The sequence below is a fragment of the Nomascus leucogenys genome, chromosome X, assembly GCF_006542625.1.
Source record: "Nomascus leucogenys isolate Asia chromosome X, Asia_NLE_v1, whole genome shotgun sequence".
Lineage (NCBI taxonomy): Eukaryota > Metazoa > Chordata > Mammalia > Primates > Hylobatidae > Nomascus > Nomascus leucogenys.
In genome coordinates this window covers 82,212,116-82,225,037 of record NC_044406.1, presented here as the reverse complement: position 1 = coordinate 82,225,037, position 12,922 = coordinate 82,212,116, and the positions used below count along the sequence as shown (strand labels likewise).

At 32.9% G+C, this 12,922-nt stretch overlaps 1 pseudogene; it reads right to left on the bottom strand.

The window, feature by feature from the left end:
* Positions 1-10,642: 10,642 nt before the first annotated feature.
* Positions 10,643-11,614, bottom strand: LOC100581864 (annotated as a pseudogene).
* Between the last annotated feature and the right edge of the window lie 1,308 nt (positions 11,615-12,922).

Here is a 12,922-nt window from a genome sequence, read left to right as displayed (position 1 = left end):
TTGTAATATATATGTAATACATAATACTTGATCATAATATAATTGTATTATCATATAATTGTAATATAATTGTATATGCTATCCTTTTATGTGACAGCACAGTGGATTTTTTTACACTAGCATCACCACAACCATGTGAGTAATGCATTGTGCTACAAAGTTACACCACCACCAAGCAGAATACTAAACCCAGCTCTGCCACTAATCCACTGTGTGACTTTCACTAAGCCAATTGACCTCTTTAGATCACTAGGGAATAGGAATTTTTCAGCTCCATTATAATCTTACGGGGCTACCATCTTATGTGTGGTCTGTCATTGACTAAATCATCAATTAAAATGAGAAAGAAATACAGTCAGGTATGAAGCACGTGACAGTATTTCTTTCTCATTTTAATTTATCTGAAGCACTTTCAAGATGATAGCGTTCCCAGCAAAATCACTTCTGTCTTTGCTGCTTTCTTCTGATCTTTGTAGATCTGCATTCTTCTTGTCATTCAGATCTCAATGGAAATACTACTTTTCTTAAAGAAACTTATTTCTGACCATCCCTCCAAAGCAAAATATCCACAATCTTTAGCAACATATTTTAATTCTTTGAGTAATTTATCACTATCTTATATATTTTTGCTTGTTTGCTTATTGCCTATTTCTCTTCATTATGATGTAAGTTTTGTGAGAGATTACCTCTTGTCTGCCTTGATAACTGCTTCTCAGTAATCTAGTCATAGGATCATCTTGTTTTGCAAATTTAACATTTAAACATATAATTTTCTTGTGCTTTACAAGGTGTTTGCCATTCTAATTCAGAAACTATAAATGTCTAAATATTTAAATAAATATATATTTTTTAATTGTAGGGTTAGATGAAGATAACAAAATTTAAAAGTGTGGATTCCTTTACAGGTTTCTCAGAAACTCAAGTTCTGTAGATTTTCTTCAACTAAATTTATTCTGACAGTTTAATCAGGCACTTGCCAGTACATATTACAAAACTCTACAATGATTTTTCAAAAACACTTCCTAAAAAGTTGCCATGACAACCCCCAGATAATATTTTGACACTGTCTCAAAATTTTAGTTTTCAGCTCCATAAACTCTAACATATGGGTTAAATGTTGATAATTCACTTATATTAAATATTATGTCATTTTTTTCTTTAAAATTAATTGTGAAATCTATTAAATTATTTCATTAACACACTTACCCTACTCTTCTGAAACAGCTTGGTGGGCAGCACTAAACTTAGAATACTAAACTCAGCTCTTCCACTAACCCACTGTTTGACTTTCACCAAACCAGTTCACCTCTCTGGGTCTCAGTTCCTCATTCATAGAATGAGGAGATTGACTACAGGACCTTTAAGTTTCCTTCTATGTCTAAATTTCTAGAAATACAAATTAAATGACAACATGCTTGAATTTCTATAATGAGGATATTTGTCTCTCTCATCTGGCATTCCACAACTGGGAACTAGTGCTTTTCTTTCATATTTTATTCTTTTTAAAAACATTATGGATATATAATAGTTTTACATATTTGTCAGGTACATGTGATATTTTGATAAAAGCAAACATTGTGTAATGATCAAATCAGGGTAATTGGGGTATTCATCACTTCAAGCATTTACCATTTATTTGTGTTAGAAACATTTCAATTCTACTCTTGTGGTTATTTTGAAATACAAAATAAATTTTTCTTTATTATAGTTGTCCTGTTTGTGCTACTGAACACTAGATCTTATTCCATCTGGCTTTACTCTATAATTTTTTTTACCTACTGGGATGTATAAAGATTGCAGGGTATCTTAGATAATGTTTTATGACACATGCACAATAACTATAAATGAGACAATACTTTGCAAGAACGTTGTGTTTCCAGTTTAAAATATTTGGCCTTGACTGCTTTTATACCACATAGAGATAAGGTTATATTAGTCACTGCTGATTTCAAGATCAAAACTGACAACTTCAATCAAAACTAATTTCTCCTTCTACTGTATTCCTATGGCATATTATTCCTCTACTTTTATGTTCATTAGGTTTATGTGTATACATGTCTGACTCCTATACTAGTTTAGAACCCTTGGAGGATAAGAATTGCCTCTTGTTCATCTTTGGAGAACTCTTAACTTCTACAGTGGTCCACTAGACCTAGTAAAGTCTCAATCTCAATAAATGTATTGAAATAAATTGAATCAAACTGTATTGAGGCCATACATTTTTAAAAACAGGAGCTCTTTTTTTTTTTTTACCTGCATTGAGAACCTTATTGATCAAACCATCATCAAAAACAGAATTGAGTAAAAATGCTCACCTTTCAAATCATGTTCAAATGCAATGAAATTCCCGTCATTTTTATTTTCTTTAACCTTATATCTTGAAGCTATGCTTACTTTTTAAAGATTTATAACATTCATTCGATGTGTTTAACTACCATGATGTAGATAAATCAACTGTGTTTCTGCTTTTCTTAACATGTATGATTTGAGCTCAGTAAAGAATCATGGTAAATATTTATATATTGTCACTTTTAAAAGCTATATTTGATTCATTAGATATCTGATAATTTTCTAGTATTAGTAGACTTCAGAATTGTACTTGTAGACTTCATAATTGCATTTATCTTTTCAAATACTTAGGGTCAGAAGTAGAGTTATTTGAAATGAGAAATCATCTTGTGGGTAAAATATTTTGAGAGTAGAAACACAATGAAGAGAGCCAGCCTTGAATTTTTATTTTGGTTTAAGCTGATATTTTTGTGAATGCTTGTTATGTATGGCACAATCAGCACATAATATAATTTAGTCAAACTTATAATTGTCATAGTCTTCCTTTTTGCTTCATCAAGTTATCAGTTTTGCTCTGTAAAGAAAGTTGTGTACTTAATTAGGAATTTGCCATATTCTTAGAAAACACTTTAAGTAATCTGTCAAGATGAGCATATGTGGGTATTGGAATCACTATGCAATGTGGCAATTTAATTTATAAGATTGTATTTTCAGATTGATACATGAATATATCCATTAATATACCCCAAGGAAACTCATTGTATGTCATACGTGAATTAGAGATCCAGAAATCTAATGTAGAATTAAAAAATTGGCAAATAATAGTATAAACAGTAAAGAATACACAGGTTAAGTATTTGGTCTTCATATGCTGGAAAAAGGTAATTATCATTTTTTACTTTGTGAGATGTATTCAAATACAGCAGGTTAGACTTAGTTGTAAAATTCTCATAATAATTATTGATCATTTCATGTGAAATGGTACTATAAAGACATTTATATAGACAAGAATACAGGAGCATTGAGGCAAAAAAAAGTTAACTATCACTGATTTTTAAAATGTCACTTCAAGCTATTTAGTACAAAAAGTGAATACTGTTAAATAGGGTGCCCAAGTTATGATAAAAAGGTGTTCTGTTTAGTAATATTAACATCTTTCATTATCAAGCATTACATTGAATTTCAAAATATGTTCACATATATTATCTCATTATCATTTGTTCTTCACTAGGTTGTCAGGTAGGATTAACACTTCCACTTTACACAAGAAGAAAAAGCTCACAAAGGTTGAATTACTCATCTAAGATTTCATAACTAGTTAATGTGAGAAATCTAATGAAGCAACATATAAATCTTTTTAAAAAGTATAAATTTCATTACGTAAGCTTGACAAATGTATTATAGATGAACAAATGAACTAACTGCCACTAAGGATGATAACAAAGAGATTAAGGTAAAACTGTAAAATAAGTTTATCTCATTTTGTTTGTTCTTATATAGCAGAGAATTAAATGCTAGAGAACTGGAGCCGTAGATTTTGCACCTGAGTGATTAAAGAAGCCACCAAAAAAAGAGGTATACAAACACACACGTGCACACACACACACACACACACACACACAACCTTCGGACCTATTTTGTCCTGAAAATAAATAAACATACTGAATGAAATATGCTTTTTAAAAACATTATAAATTCATCCATTAGCTGGTAGGAAAGTGAGAATATTAAAATTCTAAAACTTAATTAAAAGCAGAAAAATATTGGTCTGCTCTTAAGATACTTTCCATACCAGATAACCTTGTGCTTCAGTTTTCACCAACTCACAGGTGAAGTGGTACAGGAAAAAAGTCCCAAAGACCACCCACAATTCAGAGTCTAATAGAATAAGCCCTCCCTCACCAAATAAAGTTGGAACTCACAAGTGTTTTACCCTTAGTATTAAGTGTGAACAAGAAGTAAACATATACATTCAAGGAACTAGAAAGCAAACTTGCTGGTTTTGAACAATCATGCTAAGTAGAAGAAAAAAAACTACATTTCCCTTGATAATTTATAGCAATAACATTGCCCTCATATGGCTTTGCAGCCTACATTTTGTACTACCCAAGTGGTCCAAAGAACATCATGTTTAGAGTTTAATTAAAATTGTTCCTAATTGGAAATGCTCCAAGATGCCTGGAAGAATCAATCCCAAAACAGTTTTTGGAAGGATAAGAGGTTAAGAGAGATGGATATTAGTATACAAATATCAGAATTTTAGAAGGAGAGGAAAGGGAGAATGAAGCAAAGGCAATATGTAAAGAGACAGTTACTGATCTTTTCCCCAAACTGATAAAAGACAATCTTCTACAGATTCAGATATTCTAATGAGTCCCAAGCATGGTAATTAAAGGAAATATACAATGCATCTGCAGAATTCAGTCTATAGAAAAAAATGTAAATTATATGAAAAAGCAAAGTATATAGATGAAGAGACTTAAAAATATATTAACCAATTATAATTAATGTTATTTGATGCTGATTCAAACAAATAGTTTAATGTGGTTTGAATATTTGTCCCCTACAAATCTTATGTTGAAATGTGACCTCTAGTATTGGAGGTGGGGCCTAGTGAGAGGTGTTGCATCATGGAGGCTGATCCCTTACGAATGGCTTAGCACTATCCCCTTGGTGATGAGTGAGTTCTTCCTCAGGGAATTCATATGAGAACTGGTTATTTAAAAAAATGTTTCACCTTCTCCCATCTCTCTCACTCCTGCTTTTGCCATGTGATACCACCTGCTCTTCCTTTGCCTTCCACCATGATTGTAAGCTTCCTGAGGCCCTCACCAGAAGCAGATGCTGGAGCCATGCTTGTACAGCCTATAGAACAGTGAGCCAATTAAAACTCTTTTCTTCATATATTATCCAGACTCAGATATTTCTTTATAGCAATGCAAGAATGGGCTAACACATAGTTTAAAAGAGAAAAATGCACATTTCAAAGACTATCTGAATAACTCTTACTATGATTGTCTATATAATCATATTAAGAAGTTATTATTAAAATTTGGGGGTATGAAAATGATAACATGGTTAGGCTTTCATAAAAGAGTTTTTATCTCTTAGAGATACTTCTTAATTTTTTCTTGGAAAAGACAATACCTGGAATTTGCTTCAAAATAATCTGAGGATTCAGAAGTAGAGATGGCTATAATTATAGATAAAACAAGATTAACTGTGAGTAGATACATACTGCAATGGGATGAGGTGTATGTATGGGGATTAATTAAACTGTAATTTCTCCTTTATCAAAATATAAATAAAATTGTTAAAAGAAATATAAAACTAGACAGAAGAGTGAAACTGCAGAACACCCACCTTCCTCATAAAAAATAGAGCACCTTAAAAGCAGTCAAAAAAAGACAGATCATTAAAAAAAAGACATGGCTAACTTCTCAACAGCAAATATGAAAGCCAGAAGATTTTAGAATAATGTTTTCCATGTGCTGTGAGGAAAAAACTAAGCTAAATTTGCATGTTCAATGAAACTCTCTCAAAAACAAGGGGAAATAAAGATAGTTGTAGACACAAAATAGATAATTTGCAAACAAAAAATTCTATAGGAAATTTTGAGGAATGCAGTTTTAGACAAAAGAGAAATAATCCCAAGTAAATATTATAAGTATGAGGGTAAATCTACATGAAATTGAAAATAAAACTGACTGAAATTAAAATAATGATATTTTTCAAGACTTTTCTAAGGGGATCAGCAAATGAGATGTAATTAAAATACATAAAATCAAAATATATATGTTAGGCATTATCATAACTAAGGAGTTTTTAGGACTTGTTACTGATCAGGAGGGTAAAGAAATACAATTTTTATATTAATAATTTAAATATACATTTAAAAAATTCTAGGGTAACCACTAAAGAATAGAAGAAGAAAATAGGATGTAAGCTAGTAAGAAAAAAATAATGAAAATTACTAAATCTAAAAAGAGAGAAAATGAAGAGTAAAAGGAAGACAAAATATAAAATTTTATGGTAGATATATACTCACATGTAAATAACGTGCAGTTATGTACCACATAACAACATTTTAGTCAATGAAGAATTACATATACCAGAATGTTCCTATAAAGTAATACTGTATTTTTACTGTATTTCTATGTTTAGATATGTATAGAAGCACAAACACTTACCATTATGTGACAACTGCCTACAGTATCCAGTTTAGTAACATGCTGTACAAGTTTGTAGTCTAGAAGCAGTAGGCTATGCCATATAGCCTATGTGTATGGCAAGCTGTAACATCTAGGTTTGTGTAAGTACACTCTTTCATATTCATACAATAAAATTGCCTAAAGATGTATTTCTCAGAATGTATTCTTATTATTAAGTGACATGCTATAAATGTAAAAGGTATAACTACTCTACTTAAATGAAAAAATATTCAGTTTATATGGGGCTCTTTTAGAGAACCGCATACAAGGGCTTCTATATAAGAACATAAAGATACAGAAAGTTTAAAAGTAAATGGATGAAAAAAGAGTTACACAAGGAAAATATTAATCTAAAAAAATAAATGCAGCTATGTTAATATTAGCCAAACTACACGTTAATGAAAATATATTAGTGGAAATAAAAGAGCATCAAATTATTAAAATGTAAGATGTAATTTACAGAAAAAATTATGATAATTCTAAACTTACATGCCTTACTGCATAGCATAAAACATAGGAAGTAAAAATAGACAAAATTTCAGGATAAATAAAAAAATCCACTATCATAATGGGAGGTGATAATAATGTTTCTTTAAGCAAAGTATCAGTGAACTATGCCACACAGGCCAAATTTTGTTTGTTGCCTCCTTTTGTAAATAAAGATTTATTGGCAATCAGGCATATCCATTTATTCAAGTATTATCTATGACTTCTTTCATGTTATGATGACATAGATAAGTAGTCATAAAAGAGACGATAAGTCTAAAATATTTATAATCTGATCCTGTGGAGAGAAAAAATGCCAACCCTGATTTAAACAGTTAGATGTTATCCAGTAGGATGAAAAAAATCAGTAAGAATATGGCAAAAGATTTTAAAAACAATAACAAGACATTTAATAAATATATAGAGAGGTTTCTACCGAATAGATGCAAGATATATATTATTTTCACAAAAGCTGATTCCAACATAAAGTATATATGGGGCCATAAAGTAAGTATCAAACAATGGGTACTCATGGATTTAAAGATGGCAATCATAAACACTGGACACTTCTGATGTAATCACCCAACAGATACTTCCTGCCATTTCCTCAAAAAAATATTCAGTGATACTATGGCATTGCAATAGAGAAAAAGTTAAATTGACATGAGGCTGACCCAAGCTGGAGAACTGGATTTATCACTCAAATAAATCTTCCTGAAGGTTTGGAGGTTAAAGTTTTATGGACAGTTTGGTGAACAAGGGCTAGCAAATGGATGGTACTGATTGGTTGGGAATGAAATGCTACGGGTGTGAAAGATGGTTCTTGTGTGCTGAGTCTGCCTCTGGGTGGGACCACTGGATCAGTTGAGAAATGAGTCATGAGTCTGGGTGGAATCAGCCTGAAATATGTCTTCAAATAAGCAATCTTAGATTCTACAATAGTGATGTTATCTATAGGAACAATTGTGGAAGTCACAAATCTTGTGACCTCTGGCCACATGACTCCTAAAGAGTAAGGAATTATAAAAACTACACCTGTACCTTAACAGAGTTCAGGTTTTTCCCATAATCCTACTGTTATAGCCTTTCATTAATCTTACAAAAATGGTGTTCAGTCCCAGGGCAAGAAGGGGGTTAGTTTTAGGCAAGGACTAATATCATCTTTCCTTTCATGTTAAACTATAAACTAACTTCTTTCCACAGTTAGGTTAGCCTATGCCCAGGAATGATCAAGGACAGTTGGGAGGTCAGAAGCAAGATGGAACCAACTATGTCAGATTTCCCTTACTGTTATAATTTTAAAAACACAGTCTCAGTAGAGCAGTAAGGGAGGGACACAAGGATTGAAAAACTAACTGTTGTGTACTATGCTCAGTATCTGGGTGATGGAATAAACTCCAAATTTCAGCATCACACAATATGCCTAAATAAGAAATCTGCAGAGGTATCCCCTAAATCTAAAATAAAATTTGAAATTATAAAAAGCAGAAATTTCAAAGAACTCAGTGACTAAAATGTTATTTTCTGACAATGACACAATTATTGAGAAATAAACCACAAAGAATAATTCAGAAAAAAATTGTTAACACTTTTATGTAACTCATGAGTTGAAGAAGTAATCTAAAATAATTTTAAATACAATAAAAATATCAACTGTCAAAACTAATTGGGTGAAATTAAAGCAGTATTTGGAATAAATGTATAGATTTTATGTATAATCAAAAATAAGATATAATAGACTTATGCTAAGAATCCAATGAAAACCGTTAAAGGCAAGCCAAAAAAAGAAATCTAAAGAAATAGAGGAAATAAAAAAAATTGATAGCAGAAATTAATGAATTAGAAGATTAAAAAATGGAGTAGATAGGACCAAATAGTCACAAGTGTATTTAAAAAACAAACTAATAAAATTAACAAATCACTGATCAACAAGAAAGGACAGACAGCGAAAATAAACAATATTATGAAAGGAAAAGGCTACAAGTTTGCAGATACAGAGAAAATTAAAAATATTAGAGTGAATTACAAACAATTTTAAGTTTTAAAGTATTATATATAATGCATCAATTTGTAGAAAATTATATCATACCAAAACAGACTCAAAAGAAATAGTAAGGTAATGACAACAACAACAAAATAAATGGTGAAGTGGGAAGTTACACAAATTTTCTCCTCCATATAATTAATGAGAACACTAGCAGAAGTTGACAAAATTAACTTTTTTAAAACTCTGAAAATTATTCAATGACTTGCAGCAATCTGGGGAACATTTATTCCAGAAAAAAATGGCTAAATCTCAGTAAGAAAAGCAAGCCTTGTGGCATTTAACTTACATTATTACCATTATATTCCATCAGTGCTTCAAGGGCCTTGAAAATCAACAACCTGCCATTACGATAAAAAACAGTAGCCTGACAGCTAACAGGAGAGACAGAGAGGGAGTGAAGCACTTTCAAAAACACATTCCAAGAGATATATTATTATTTGATCCCTCTGATAGTTTCCTGGAAGACTCTACTCAAAAAGGCTCCTGTATTTTACATGATTCAGAGCTCACCCATTACAAGCAATTTTTCCTTGACATTTTTCTTAGGAACAATCTAAGGCAATTGTTAAACATCATGGCTGCCTAAGGCAGTAGGTAAGAGTTGGGGAAAACAATAATCTAATCAAAAAGCTTTAAAAAAGCAGATAACACATGAAATGCTTATAGTGAGTTTTTGTTTTTGTTTTTTGGGTTTTTTTTTTTTTTTTTGAGACAGGGTTTCACTCTCATCACCCGGGCTAGAGTGTAATGGCATGATCTTGGCTCAATAAAACCTCTGCCTCCTGGGCTCAAGCAATCCTCCTGCCTCAGCCTCCTGAGTAGCTGGGACTACAAGTGTGTGGCACCACGGCAGGCTAATTTTGGTATATTTAGTAGAGATGGTGTTTTATTATGTTGTCCAGGTTGGTTTCAAACTCCTGACCTCAAGTGATTCACCCACCTAGGCCTCCCAAAGTTCTGGGATTACAGGTATAAGCCACCGTGCCTGGCTATAGTGAGGTATTAAAAATCTCATATATTCCAGGGTTCTGAAAGTCAATACCCATGTTTACAGCTGTGCACATTACCAGGACTGTGTACAGACTAAAGATAAATGTGGAAAGGTCCTAAGCTGTTACCTTTGGCTAACACTGAGATTCTGCACAAGCAAGGAGTGAAGGCTAAGTCAGACATGTAAACATCCTTGCTGAGAACACATAAATACAGCCACTTTAAAAAGACTGGAAGACTAATTGATTCTGGGAATTTAATGTATCTCTGCCCAATCATTAAATGACTATTAAGTTAATTAAGACTTCAGTGACCACACATGACAAAGAATACAGGCATTATAAAATTAGTTTTAAAGAGTAACTAAATAAAAACTAATAACAAAAATGAACAAAAAACTGTAAAAACCTGGGGAAAGTGGCAATCTGATTTCCATAATTGCCATATTTTTGTTTTACTATGAAAATGCTTTGATAGAAGTGATCATGTAGCAAGAAGAACAGCAAGTGCATGCACAGTAAGACATGGCTATCAGAATACGTTGTGAGTGAATAAAGAATTCATACTGCTTTTGTCCTTCACCCAGCAACAGAAGGCTCTAGGCCACCTCCTCCTTATTTCACTTCTCAAATTCTCCCTCCTCAGCCATGGCATCTGGTACTATTGGTACTCAGACACCAGGTTGTTCATGTTGCTCTCAGCCTCAGTGAACTCTATTTCATCCATGCCCTCACTCACATATGGGTTCAAGAAGACCTTGCACCTAAACATGGCTGTGAACTGCTCTGAAATGCACCTGAACAACTCCTGTATAGTAATGTTATTGCCAGTGAAGGTGGTGGGCATTTTTAGCCTTGGGGGTAAGATGTCACAGACGGCTATTTTCACACTGTGGGGGATCCAATCAGCAAAGTAGCTGCTGTACTTGTTTTGGACACTAAGCATTTGCTCATCTACTTCCTTCATGGCCATGCAGCCCCTGAAAATGGCAGCCACCACTAGGTAGCAGCCATGGTGAGGGTTGCAGGCAGCCATCGTGTTCTTGGTGTCAAACACCTGCTGGGTGAGCTCGGCGGTTGTCAAGCCTCAATACTGCTGGCTGCCCCAGCTGGTCAGTGAGGCAAAGCCATGTAAGAAGAAGTGCAGGTGGGAAAATGGGGCTATGTTCATGGACAGTTTCTGCAGTCAGCATTTAGCTGGCCAGGGAAGTGCAGGCAGATGGTGACTCTAGTCATAGTGGCAGACACCAGGTGGTTTAGATCCCTGTAGGGGGATGTGAGCAGCTTTAGGGTTTTGAAGCAGATGTTGTAGAGAGCTTCATTATAAAGGCATAATGTGTCATCTGTGCTTTCTATTAGCTGGTGGACTGAAAGGGTGGCATTATAGGGTTCTACAATCATGTCTAACACCTTGGACAAGAGCAGCACACTGAATGGGTTTATGATCCTATATGGGCACTTCTCCTGGATATTGTTGATAAGAAGGGTACTCATCTCAGATGTAGTTCCTCCACTTAGGGAGTAGGTCAGCTGAAAACCCTGCAGGCAGTCACACTCTCAGCCTTCTTTGTCACAACATCCATCATCAACTCCACTAGCTATTTAAAATGTCCAGTTTTCAAACAAAAATTATGAGACATGCACAGAAATAATGTGGCATGACATATACACAGAGAAATTTAAGGTCAATAGGCAAGCCCATAGGTCAGACTAACTAGAAAAGACTTAATTGAACTATTTTTAAAATATTCAAAAAGAAAAAAGAAAAGTTTAAAAGCTAAAGGAATGTTTGCGAACAATATCTTACCAAATAGAGAAAGTCAATAATGAGAAATTACATACAAAAATATATCCAAATAGAAATTCTGGAGCTTATACCTATAATAACTTAAAAATTACTAGAAAGACTACGCAACATATTTAAGAAACTAGAAGAAATAATAATAACAAGTGAGTTTGATGATAGATCAATTCATATTATACACTCTGAGGAATAAAAAGAAAAAACAATGAAGAAAAATTAACACATCACAGACCTATGGTGCATATTCAAAATGCTAGAGAAAAAATACAGTCAATAAACAATTATATATCCAGAAAGCTATCTTTGAAAAAAAAAAGAACTGATGACATTTTCCAAATAAACAAAAACTAAGAGAAGCCTTCACTAGAAATCCTACCCTCCAAAAAATACTAAAGGGATTTCCTTAGATTTAAATTAAAGAACACTAGGCAGTAGTTAAAACCCACATAAAGAAATAAAAGGTTCCAGTAAGAGCAACTCTGCAGATAAATATAAAAGGCAGTTTAAATGCATTTTTATTTGTAACATTTTTCTACCCCTAATTTAAAAGACAAGTGCATAAGTTACTAATTATGAATTTGTTCTAAGATACAGACAATGTATAAGAAGATAACTTTTATGTTAATAGCAGTACAAAGGAGGGGAAAGAGAATGATATTTTCTATGATCTCAATGTTTGTGTACCCTCAAATTCATATGTTAAAATTGTGATCCCCAAAGTGATGGTATTAGGATGGGTTAGAAGGAAAAGCCTTTAGAAGGTGATTAATAAATTTCTGTTGTTTATAAGCCATCCAGTTTATGGTATTATGTTATAGCAGCCTGAATGGACTAAACAGAAAATTGGTATTGAAAGTAGGGTGCTAGTATAACAAACACCTAAAAATGTGGAAATGGCTGTGAAACTGGATAAGGGGTAGAAGCTAGAAGAGTGTGTGGTACATGCTAAAAAAAATCCTACATTGCTGTGAATAGATCATTAAGGGATGTTCTATTAAGAGCCTAGAAAGAAACTAGAAGAGCTAGAGCAAAAATCTCAAACTTCTTAGAGAATATTTAAATAATCACAAACAGTGTTAACAGATATATGAACACT